Source organism: Bos taurus, chromosome 14 (assembly GCF_002263795.3).
Source record: "Bos taurus isolate L1 Dominette 01449 registration number 42190680 breed Hereford chromosome 14, ARS-UCD2.0, whole genome shotgun sequence".
Lineage (NCBI taxonomy): Eukaryota > Metazoa > Chordata > Mammalia > Artiodactyla > Bovidae > Bos > Bos taurus.
In genome coordinates, this window is record NC_037341.1 from 41640231 (window position 1) to 41653826 (window position 13596).

A 13596-nucleotide genomic window follows, 5' to 3' on the forward strand; every position below is an offset into this window, starting at 1 on the left:
GAACAGGCATCTATTTCTCAACTCTGTGGTGGAAGATGTGAGTGGAAGAAGCAGATACAGAAAAAGCCTCCAAGAGTGCATAAGACTTGAGGTACCACTATTGCAATCAGTAGGGCTATCACCCATCAAAATGTTTAAACTGGAAGCCAAGGACTCAGCCACTCCAACTTACTCCTCAACTTCTCCCTCAATGATTTCTATTGATGCTGCCTCTTGCCTCCTTAAGATCATTCAAATTTTTCCAATTGTTTCCCTACCTTTCTCCAGAATCTTAAGATAGCCTGCTAATTGCAGAATCATTTCCCTCCAATCTTTTACTCACTCTTTATTATTGGTTTTACTTTCCTAAAATTCAAGACCTAAAACTCCTCAGTGGTTGCCAAATGCTCTGTAGATAAAATAGAAATCCCTCAATATGTCTTAATTTGTTCCTTTGAAGGCACACAGTACAATGATTAAGAACACGGAGCCTAGAGCTTCAGTTCAAATTCTGTCATCTAACAGCTGGGGGTCTCAAGCAAGCACGCAATCTCTTTAAGCCTCCAAATTCTCATTTCTAAAATGGGAATATCTCTTCTTATGATTACGGAGAAGACTAAATAAGATAAATCCTCTAATGTTCTTAGAATACTGTCTGGCACATAGTAATAGAAAACAACGCACGTGTGCTCACTCGTGTCCAACTCTTTGCAGCTCCACGGACTGCAGCCCACGGGCTCTTCTGTCTATGGAATTTTCAGGCAAGAATACTGGAGTGGGTTGCCATTCCTTTCTCCAATAGAAAACAGTGCTAGCTGTAATTATTATCTCTCCAATTCCAACTTCCCTGTTAATTCCCTTTATATGCTTGTATGTGACAAATCTCCTTCCTGTTACTCTTAGTCACCGTATTTCCTCATCTTTGTATTTTTCACATGCTTCTTTCTCTACCTGGACCTCCTTTCCAAGCGTTCTCAAAACTAATACCTTCTGGGTGGGAAGTGGGGTATAACTCTTGGAAAAGAGGATTAGAGATCCTTACAGGATGATGGAAAAGTTCTGTGTCTTCAATGGGGTTGTGATTACATGGGAATATATTTGTTGAAATTCCTCATTATATATTTAAAATCTGTATCTCAAATTTTTAAGTGTTATTAAAATGTAAATCATCAAAAAAAAAAAAAAAAACTAATACCAGCTTCCCCAGTGTGGAGTTAAAGTTCTTTTCCTGTTGGTTTCCACCACTCTCTCACACACTTTATCCTAATACTAACTACTCTGTTCTCTTTTGTTGTTTTATGAATTCCTTAAGGGCTTATTCCTCTAATACCTAACACTTTCAGTGGCTTATTTAGGTATAGTAGTTTGGGGAGCAATCAATCTAATTTTCAATTGCATATATAAATTGATCTGACCAGGAACTACATTATTATTATAATTTCTAGAATAGTCAAGCTTTATAAACTGTGCTTTTTAAAACATTTCTTTATGTCAGGGTCTGTGTCTCATTCACTTTTACTTCCACTGCTCATTGTTAGCAACTAAAAGAGTATCTTCTATAGAATAAATATTCAGATATGTTAATTAAGTGTAAAGGAAGCAAAATAACTTTAAATTACACAACTCTAAGAGTCTATCTGTGTAAATGAAACATGGAAAAATAAGTTTGGGATCCACTTTACTTTTCTACAAATGAATGCCACTGGGTCTTATGTCTTTAATCTTGAAGGTTTATATATTTTAAAATGAACAACAGAAAAAAAAGTAATGGATACAGCATTATTCAAAGAGAAATTTTGAAAGGAAGAAAATCTGAGGATTAATGTCCTTAATATTCATTTCTGACAGCCTATGTTCAAGCTTAGGTTGTCTGGTCAACATTTGGGTCTGACTCGTAGTTTCCAAATCATGGTGTGTCATGTTCTAAGTCAATTCCCTAGAAGAGATTTAGGGATAACTTTTCCACAGGTTTTCTCAATTAAAGATGCATCTAGCTCTTTGCCCACATCACCCACATCTGCTCATAAAAAGTGAATAATGGAACACACATGTGCTGACTTGCGATTCATTTCAGTCTTTTGCAGGTGCAAATGCAAGTTTTAAGGTGCAAAGTGGAGCCACAAACGCTGTGGGTTTGTCCAGCTGAAACTCTAGGCTTTAATCACATCTAAATAACTCCTCAGGTGATGCAATCACAGGATTTTGCCCACAAAAGGGGTGTAATAAATATTGTAGATTGAACTGGTGTGTATTAACAGATGAGGCTACATTATTTACAGAAAATGAAACCCAGCTAATTTTCACCAATCTGGTTTTTGCTAAAGCATTCTTTTCATATATTAACCCCAAATTCACCTTGAGTGGGTTTCAAAGCAACTTCAACCAGATATAATAGAAAATAAAATACTTTGGTTTGTATACATAACCTTTTCAGGGATGTACATTGACAGATAACTCCAATCTACTGTAATTACTACATATCCTTGCAGCCGCAGTAGTTCTAGCAGACAAACTAAGTCAACACTCTGTTACAAAAAGTAATAGAGAAGCTCACTGGCGCAGATAATCCTGAACAGCAGACAATCCCCAAATCACTTCTTTTCAGCTTGGATATGCCTTTAAGAATTTGTTTTTCAGCAGCCATCCATTCCTAATTTCATTTTCCTCAGGTTAAAGTTCTGTGATAATACACCTTACTGCTGATTAAGTCGTCACCTACCTTTCATTAGTCAATACATTCAAGAGAGTGCCCCTTGCCAGGCAAGATGATGGAGGTAACAGAACCATTTGAAGATGGAGAGTAGAGTTTTCTTTTCCGAGGGAAATATCTCCATAGCCACCCGCTGTGGCCAGATATCCATGACGTTTATTAAACATAGTATGCTCGGCAGTTTCTGATGCCCAGCTGTACTTTAATTGCTATTTTGTTTGAGTAAGGAGGATACCATTTACTCTACAACTTCGTTTCTTTATTAACTACAGAAACGCAGGTTATAAAGAACACACACACACACTTTCGTTTCAATATTGTAAATGTAAGATTGTACCATAACTATGGGAATGTGTGCATGGTCAGTTGATCAGCCCAATCCTTTGAGACCCCATGGATTTAGCCCACCAGGCTCCTCTGTCCATGGACTTTTCCAGGCAAGAATACTAGAATGGGTTGCCATTTGCTTCTCCAGGGATCTTCCCAACTCAGAGATCGAACCTGCCTTTCCTGCATTAGCGAGCAGATTCTTTACCACTGAGTCACCTGAGAAGCCCTAACAATAGGAATACATTATTTTTAAAACAGCAGATATGAACATAATCATTATCCAAGGGAATATAAGAAAGGAGAATTTTCCAAGGAGTTTAGTTTTGAAAAATATAGTGATACTGGGAAAGAGTTCAAAAGTCAGGGAAAGAGAGAAAGGAGATTTCCCTGCTGGTTTCATGCTTAAATATATTTATCTCCTCTCATAAACCCTGAGGCAGAGAAAAATGAAAATTAAGCTCTGCCTTTACACTCTACTTCTGTTACAACACTTTTTGACCCAACCCTTCTTGCTCTGTTTGTCCAAATCCTGCCCATTTTTCAAAGTACAGCTCAAATCCTGCTTCTCTTGTAAAGCATTCCCTGACCATTTCATCTGGAAGCAATCTTTCCTTCTTCTAAACTTCCACGCGACTTATTTTCCATACCACTCATTTAGTACCTATTATTTACTGACTAGTAGAGATGTAATGTTTTCAGAGTTGTTGCAGCCATTGTAGAGACGTTTTTATCCTTTTGTACAGAATGTAAATTTGTATTTTTAAAAGCAAGATAAGCCTATGTGTCTTTATTGTTCTTCATGCATCTGAAATTTAGTTTATTAAATTATAGACTACATCATGATAACTATACATATACACATATGTATGTATGATTAGATGTGTATATATGTGTTTATGTATATACGTGTGTGTGTGTGTATATATATGTATATGGTGGTTTAGTCACTAAGTGGTGTCCAACTCTTGTGACCCCCACGGACTATATAGCCTGCCAGGCTCCTCTGTCCTTGGGACTTTCCAGGCAAGAACATTGGGGTGGGTTTCCATTTACTTCTCCAAGGGTTCTTCCTGACCCAGGGATTGAAACTGGGTCTCCTGCATTGCAGGCAGATCCTTTACCAACCAAGCCATCAGGGAAGCCCATATATATGTACATAAAAACTTGTTTTTCTCATACGAATATCCTGTTGTAAAACTGAAATAATACTTATTCAGGAGCTTATTAAAATACATCAATAACTTTTAACAATTACAAATTTATTGAATTTATGCTATTTTCCCACTTCGATGATAGATGAAGACTGATAAGAAGCACAGTATATCTTTGCATTTTCCACCTTTGATGAAAATTTTCAAGGGGGAGAAATACATATACTTAGGATAATACAAAATTAGATTTTTTTTCTGAAATTAAGATCCTCTTCTTTTTATTCAGTAGATAAAAGACATCAGTTTTACTTTTCTGAAGAAAAAAATATGTGTACACAAACAAAAAATACTGGGCAACTAGCTAACAGTCTTAGATTCTAGTCTAGCATCACCATCAACTACCTGTAAGAATTAACCTTTCTGTCCCTTTGTTTCCTCAGTTGATGAGACAGACACCAATTCAATTAATAGTATTATTCTCATTTCAAATTTCAAAATCCATGTATGATTTCGTTCATATAAAAATTCAATTCCAGTGAATTTTAAAAAACATAAATATCATTAGTTTCTATAGTTATGTAATTTACTGTAATCCAGGCAAAATTTTCCATTTCCAGAAGCTGATCAAGTTGAAGTGATTAAAGTAAAATTATAGGAATATTATCTATACCTACATTACCTTTTTATAAGTGTAACTATTTCCTGAATTGGCATCATGCTAAAGATGATGGAAATCATTTAAAGCAGACAAGCAAAAAAGGTCTTTTAAAGTCCCTGTCTCTGTGCTGGGTGTATCCTTAGAAAAATTCCACCTTTATTCTGGACTAATAAATGTGTGCATGCGTGCTAAGTTGCTTCAGTCATGTTCGACTCTGCGACACTATGGACTATACCCGGCCAGTCTCCTCAGTCCATGGGATTTTCCAGGCAAGAATACTGGAGAGGGTTGCCATGCCCTTCCCTAGGTGACTAATGAATACTCTACTGTTTTTAAGGTGCCCTTTTAACATCCAACACTGAGCGCACTGCTTTCTATGAGTTCAGTCCAGCACAGTCATGCTTGTACCACTGTTATTCTATGCTTCTGGACTGTATCTCCAACATCTCTAGGAAGGGCTTTGAATTCCGAAGATATTTGTGAAAACATGTTATGAAATAAATAGACTTCCCCGGTAGCTGAGCTGGTAAAGAATCTGCCTGCAGTGCAGGAGACCCCGAGTCGATTCCTGGGTCCAGAAGATCCCATGGAGAAGAGATAGGCTACCCACACCAGTAGTCATGGGCTTCCTTGGTGGCTTAAACAGTAAAAGAATCCTCCTGCAATGAGGAAACCTGAGTTCCATCCCCGGGTTGGGAAGATCACCTGAAGGATGGCATGGCAATCCACTTCAGAATTCTTGCCTGGAGAATCCCCATGAACAGAGGAGCCTGGTGGGCTACAGTCCATGGGGTAGCAAAGACTCTGACATGACTGAGCAACTGAGCACAGCACACCACATGAAACAGACAGATGGCAAGAACATACGTCCACGCCTGTATCAAAAGGTCAGCTCACAGCAAAGAAGTCTTCACACTCATTTTTTTTTTACATTTCTTGTCAAAATAACAGTGACTTATGAAAAGGGAATTGATTGTTAAATTAGGAATATTGTTTTGTGTTTTATTGCCTACTAATCATCTGAAACTATAAATTATTTCCAGTGAAACAAAAAACCTAGAGTGAGGGTCTAATCTAGATGAACACTTCAAGAATACACATATATTAAATATAATTCATATGTAAATATATACATGTATGCATATAGATATATAATATATGTATATTCTTGCAGTAATATATAATAGAATTTATGACATTATATATTCTGTTCTTAGAATTTTAAGCATATATATGTACTTAAATATATATACACTTAAGTATATATAAAGTACATATATATATATATGTATATATATATATTATACAGTCCAGGAATTCTCCAGGCCAGAATACTGGAATGGGTAGCCACTCCCTTCTCCAGTGGATCTTCTTGACCCAGGAGTCGAACCAGTGTCTCCTGCATTGCAGACAGATTCTTTATCAGCTGAGCTACCAGGGAAGCCCATATATTATATATAATTCATACATAAATACATACATATGTATGCACACAGATATATGATACATGTATATTCTTAGAGTAAATATAATAGAATTTATTACATTATATATCCCATTTTTAGAATTTTAAGTATATATATACATATATATATGCATGCTAAGTAGCTTGCTTTAGTCATGTCTGACTCTTTGTGACCCTCTAGACTGTAGCCCACCAGGCTTCTCTGTGCATGGGATTCTTCAGGCAAGAATACTGGAATGTGTTGCCATTTCCTCCTCCAGGGGATCTTCCCTACCCAGGGATCAAAACCTCATCTCCTGTATTGGCAGGTGGATTCTTTACTACTGAACCACCAGGGGAGCCTATGTATATACACACACACACACACACACAGTCCCAGGCTTAGGATGATTCAACCGACAATTTTTCAACTACTATGGTACAAAAGCTATACACATTCATTAGAAACCATAATTCAAATTATGATCTTTTCTCAGCTGGTATGCCATATGACACTCTCTTCTAATGCTGCAGCAGAGGGAACCTCAGTTCCCATCGAGCCAGGAGCTCGCAAGGGTAAACAAGTAATACATTTAAAAATATACCCACACAACTGTACTGTTTTTCACTTTCAGTACACCCTTCAATAAATTATATGAGATATTCAACACTTTATTATAAAATAGGTGTTATGTTACATGATTTTGCCCAACCATAGGCTAGTGTAAGTGTTCTGAGCACATTTAAGGTAGGTTTGGCTAAGCTATTAATTGTGATATGAGGTAGGTTGAAAGAAAGTGAAAGTGAAAGTCACTCATTTGTGTCCAATTCTTTGCAACCCCATGGACTATACAGTCTGTGGAATTCTCCAGATCAGAATACTGGAGTGGGTAGTCTTTTCCTTCTCCAGGGGATCATCCCCAACCCAGGGATAGATCCCAGGTCTCCTGCATTGCTGGTGGATTCTTTACCAGCTGAGCCACAAGGGAAGCCCAAGAACACTGGAGTGGGTAGCCTATCCCTTCTCCAGGAGATCTTCCCGACCCAGGAATCAAACCAGGGTCTCCTGCATTTTAGGCAGATTCTTTACCAACTGAGCTATCAGGGAAACCCTGATAATTATGTTGTTCAGTAGGTCAGACGTATTAAATGTATTTTCAACTTACAATATTTTCAACTTAACAATCAGTCTATTAGGACATAACCCCATCCTAAGTCAAGGAAAATCTCTCTCTTTGTGTGCTTACGTGTGTGTGTGTAGAGAGAAAGAGAGAGAGCAGGCAACCAGATATACATATACTTGGGCAAACTGATCGCAAAGAGTTGGTCACGACTTAAATTGATTTTAAAGAGAATGCCAATAAGCCTCATGGATATGGTAATTTAGAAACTAAGACCTAACTCACAAACCCTCCAAAATGAAGGTGTTCAGGCTATTGAGAAACCAAGCTCCTCTCTTAGCTACCCAGGCACTGCACTGAGCAGAGAAGGAATGTAAAAGGAAAATCTAGTTCAGAGCCAGACTTGATCCAGAAAGTGACTTGATCCGAGTTAAAGCTTCTCGGATTGTCCCCCAGCACAAACTCAAGAATCTCGGGAAATTTAGTAAGTGAGAGAATTTGAAAATTTACAAATGCAAGGTTTGATAAGAAACCAGAAGCAAATAATTATTCTGTTTTTCACAAATTTCAGTAATGAATGTTGTATTTACTGCGAGGACTGTATGAGTAAAACAAAGAAGTTCAATACTTAGTACATGGAAACAGAGGGTACTGTCTGAGCAAGCTGTCCCAGACGGCTTTGGGGCCAGAAAAGTAGCTCACTTTTTACTAATGTTGCTTGTGAGCAGACAAGAGAGATGCTATAGATAGGAGGTGGCAAAAAACACTGTGAGAGGGCCCCCAGTCCCACAGAAACTAGAAAGAAGATTGGGTGCTCTGTTATAATCTATTGTTGTGATGCTTTGTACTAACCCAAGAGATTACGAAAACTGAGGAAATAGAGTTACCATGTAAAAGTCTTTATATTCCATACCGCGACAGAGCCAATTGCAGGTTATAAAGGTTGTGTAACAAAACGTAATTTGCTCATCTTAAAATGTGCTTTTGTTTTACATTTTGGGGGGGAAATTCATTATATGGCATTTTAAGTTTTTGCTTAACCAAAAGCCAGTTTGTACTATTCTTATATCCCGATATTTAAGACCTTCATATTGTTGCCTACCGTTAATATTAGTTATTTTTAGATATACTGATATTTTCACTGGAGCTGGATAACAAGTATCTTTGAAGGGAAAAGGAACACATCTTGCACTTATTTTATTCCCTCTTGGTGTGTAACAGAACCTGGAGCACAGGTTTGATATATGGAGGTGCACACACAGCAGGGCACTCACTTGAACGCACGCATTAACTATGTCTCATCTACCAATGAGAAATATAAGACAACAGCTGAGATTGCTGCCATTAATCTTAAGTAAGATTTATTATGGTGTCAAATTAGATTCTAAATTTCGATTCTCTAAGAAATTGGAAAAATGAGTGAGAAATCACCTCAAAGGGTATTTTTGTTCTATTTTATGATATATATTTCCTTCACAGTAGTCTTCTTGTTGACCTTTGCTAAGCCTGTATCGTCCAAAGTTAACAGACACTCATTTATTGTTATAGTAAGATCTAGAAAATTTGTTTTTTCATCAGCACCTTTTCCTGGCTGTAACTGACATGAACTGGAAGAAGGGAAAGGGGGCAAAATAATTTAAGAAAAAGGAGAGAAAATGTCTTACACAGAGAAAAGTAGGAGGGTGGCTGTAAACATCTATACCAAAGGGGGCATACCCAAAACTGGCACCAACTCCCAAACCCTCCTCATAGGCAAGTGTTAGCATATTCGGTTGTTGTTTGTCAGTATTCATTTTTTAAATTGCAATTCAGTAAGTAAATGGGAATTCAAAAAAGCAATTTTCTACCCTTTGGTGCCATCATGTGGCCAGAATGACTAAGTACCAAGAAAACTAGATCTCCAGGGCAACCCAAGGTTTTGATATTTTCTTTTCATTCAAAATGTAATTACCCAGAGACTGAAAGTTTATTTCAGAAAGAAATACAATTACCTTTACTATAATTGAAATCGTCCAACCAACAAATCATAGCTCACATGTCTACCTGGGTAGTTCATTGAGTGGAATAAAAATGTACCTTAAATTTTTAAGCAACTGTGAAATTATAGCTGGGAATTTGGAATTAATATAATATTCATGTTTTGAAGTTACATATCCATGACCTAAAGTTTTTAGAGTGTTTTAAACCAATCATAGCAATACCTTATATTTACTTATTTATTTGAACTCTGTGGTATCATAGGTAGTGTGTGGGGTAGCATGATAAAGTACCTCAGAGGTCTCCAACAATATATTATGATATTACAAGAAAAGAATATGCTATTTTAAGAATAAGACAAATGAAGGAATATGGCAAAGCAATGCTTTTGAAAGTATATCTAATGAATATCTGAGAACTTCATACCCAGATGAATCACTCACAGGTGATTCAGTATTTGAAATCATTACCACAAAGTACATCTAAAATATTACAAAAGATGTTTTATTAAAAGATGAATCACTCACAGGTGATTCAGTATTTGAAATCATCACCACAAAGTACATCTAAAATATTACAAAAGATGTTTTATTAAAAGTCTCATCCAATTATATCTTGTTCTACTATTTGTATATCTGTGCTATTTGTTATATCCATGTTATTATCCCTGTTTCATATGATATCATTTCTTAGCTTTATTTTGGGCTTCCCAGGTGATGTTAATGGTAAAGAACCTGCCTGCCAATGCAGGAGACACAAGAGACGTGGGTTCCATCTCTGGGTCAGGAAGATCCCCTGGAGAAGGAAACAGCAACCCACTCCAGTATTCTTGCCTGGAGAATCTCGTGGATAGAGGAGCCTGGTAGGCTATAGTCCACAGGGTCACAAAGAGTCGGACACGACTGAAGCGACTTGGCATGCACGCAGCCTTATTTTACAAATACATCATTGGGGGTACAAAATGTTAATTATTCACCTATTTTCTCAATCCAAATAATTTTGTGTGTGAATTGTTAAAGTTTTCTCATATAATAAAAATACAGTCCCTAAATGATGCCTGATGATGCCTAAATCTGATTTCTTCCTATTGGTCCTCAAAATTTCATCCTCTTCACTCTCATTTTGCATTCATGGCATTTAAAAACTGAAAAATCCCACAAATTTCAAGCATAAGGTATGGATTCTCTGTCTAAGGGATGGAAAATTTCACTATTCATATGTGTTGCTTAGCTCAGCTTTTCTTATTTACTAGAAAAGCCAGACAGAGAAAAAATAAAACTGCTGAACTGGCTTTTTCCTGCTGTTGTTCTTAGAGTGTCCTCTTCCCATCTTGTTCATACCTAGCACTTTATACAGTATTTCCATATTTTCAGAATTACCATCATATTTTCAGAAACACCACCATCAACTTCAGTTATAATAAAAAGCAGCCTGAATTGCTTGCTTTTCTCTCTCTTGTCTCAGAGACAGATCTTATGTGTGGAAATGTAATAATTTGCTCTCATTCAGAGTCAGTGGTGATCTCCTTTTGTGACCCAGCCTCCAGCATTCTTTCAGTAAAATCACAGTGCTAATCCCATCTTGGCTTTGGGCATATGTTGCCCTCATCTGGCCCCTGTAACGTTGTTCAGGATGGATCATTATCTTTAACATTATCCCAAGGATGAAGAGAAGTTAAATCTCCCTCCACTGTAATAGCATCAAAGGCCCCTTTCATTGGCAAGAGTTACCAAAAGAGACATGGTCTCTGCCCTGATAAAACTCTCCAAGGCCCCCAGTCTGAGGGAGGAAGCTTGGGAGCTGTTGTCACTGTATATGAAAAGGAGTGCTCTCATCACCTATGGCCTCCTTGGGGCAGGACAAGACTATTCCTATGTCAAACGCTATACAATGTTCAAATATTTAAATGCCATCTCATCATTATTCTATTCCTCTCTCATGCTGAGATGGTTTCTTTCCGTTCCAATGACATTATCTCTTGCTTTTCCTTTCTTATGTACTTTTGGGGAAGGGAAAGAAATTTAGGAGAGAACTGACAATCTGATTTAGTTGGGGTCTAAGAAAAGAGTAATTAGAAAGTATTTAATGCATAAAATTAATTATGCAGGTTTATAGAGGGAACAGTGAAGAAATTCAAGAGATTGTCAATAGCAAGAAGCCACTACTAATGTAAATGAAGAGACAAATGGGTGAGACAGCGCAGGAGAAACCCAAGGGATGCTGTCACCCGGCAGAAAGTGGAACCGTGTCACTCCTTTCCACAAGCAGCTGGCGCCATTTATGCTCCAGACATGTATGTACACCGGAGACTTTTTATCACTTTCTTCTCCCTTTCTGCTGCCTTCTGATTTCTGGCTAAAGTGAAAACTTACCATAACCCTTCTCAACAAGGGAGCTTGAGATCCACACCTCATGTGAGTCAGCCTTCCTGACACAGGGAGCAGAACAGAACTGGGAAGGATGGATCTGGGTCAAACCCTAGGCAAGTAGGAGAAATCCTGTCATTGGGTATTTGTTAGAAGGCAAAGGAAAAATCTGAAAAGCTGTGCTCCTAGCACATACCTCCCCTTGTTCACAATGCTCCCATTTTGTGTTAGCCATTATTTGTTTTAGAACAATCCATGGCTGGTGTTTCTAATCAAAAGACTCTTTTATTACAAAAAATAAAACATTTTTTTATTTCTTTGACATGTTGCAATTAAGAATAATATATAATTTATAAATATTAATTTCCCTTTTTTAAAAGATAAATTGTTCTTTCTCTCTGCATAAAATGGAGTTACTGTGAAAATAATTTTCAACTAAATTAGCTTTCCATTTTATTACCTACTACTTGTAATGAAAACACATCTTCCAGCAGTGATTAAAGCATAATTTCCAATGGTTCACAGCAAAGAAAGTTTTCATTTTTTGATAAATTGGGGACAGTCAAAAGCAAAATCATAAATCTGAGGTAATTTTATTTCAACTGAATGTATTTTTAGATGGCATTATTCAACAATTTTTGTCCCACTAATAATCACACTTTAATTTTGTTATTTTTAATTAACAAATTTAGTAAATGTTTAGTCTAAGAAAACAAATCCATATTTGTAGTGCACTGTTTCTATAATCTATTATCTAATTATATAAAATATTCTGTTTTATTTCTATCATCAAAATAATCACCAGTTTTTACTACTATCTTTTGATGGATTGATACCTCACATAAAGCATTATAAAACACATATCTAACTTAAAAACATGCATTCTAAATAGAACCAGTTCCAATTTCCTATTGCAACTTTGAGGGGATTTTTTGCATATCTATGAAGTTTAAACTTAATATAAAGATTCAGTTATTTTGCTAGTAATCTCTCTAATTTTCCCTCCAGACTATAAATTCATTAAATAGAAACAACGATCAAACTGTTTGCTTCTACTTTCACAGATTAAATGAACCATTTTTTCCTTTTAGCATGAAAAATCTGTAATATGAGTTCTCTGTTATATTCATTCTCCAATATATTACTCTGTATGTCATACTCCCCTATTCTAAACCTAAATTATTTTTAACCCAATTTGAGGATAGTTAAGGAAGTGTATTATGCTCTATTCTGACAATATCATGGCAGTTAACATTGTAAGTTATAATAGGCAAACTGTATTCTCTGACCTCAGTATGGATCACAATAAACTGTAGAAAATTCTGAAAGACATGGGAATATCAGACCACCTGACCTGCCTCTTGAGAAACCTGTATGCAGGTCAGGAAGCAACAGTTAGAACTGGACATGGAACAAGAGACTGGTTCCAAATAGGAAAAAGAGTACGTCAAGGCTGTATATTGTCACCCTGCTTATTTAACTTCTATGCAGAGTACATCATGAGAAATGCAGGGCTGGAAGAAGCACAAGCTGGAATCAAGGTTGCTGGGAGAGATATCAATAACCTCAGATATGCAGATGATACCACACTTATGGCAGAAAGTGAAGAAGAACTAAAGAGTCTCTTGATGAAAGTTAAAGAGGAGAGTAAAAAAGTTGGCTTAAAGCTCAACATTCAGAAAACTAAGATCATGGCATCTGGCCCCATCACTTCATGGCAAATAGATGAGGAAACAGTGGAAACAGTGGCTGACTTTTTTTTTCTGGGCTCCAAAATCACTGCAGATGGTGACTGGAGCTGTGAAATTAAAAGACACTCCTTGGAAGAAATCTATAACAAACCCAGATAGTTTATTAAAA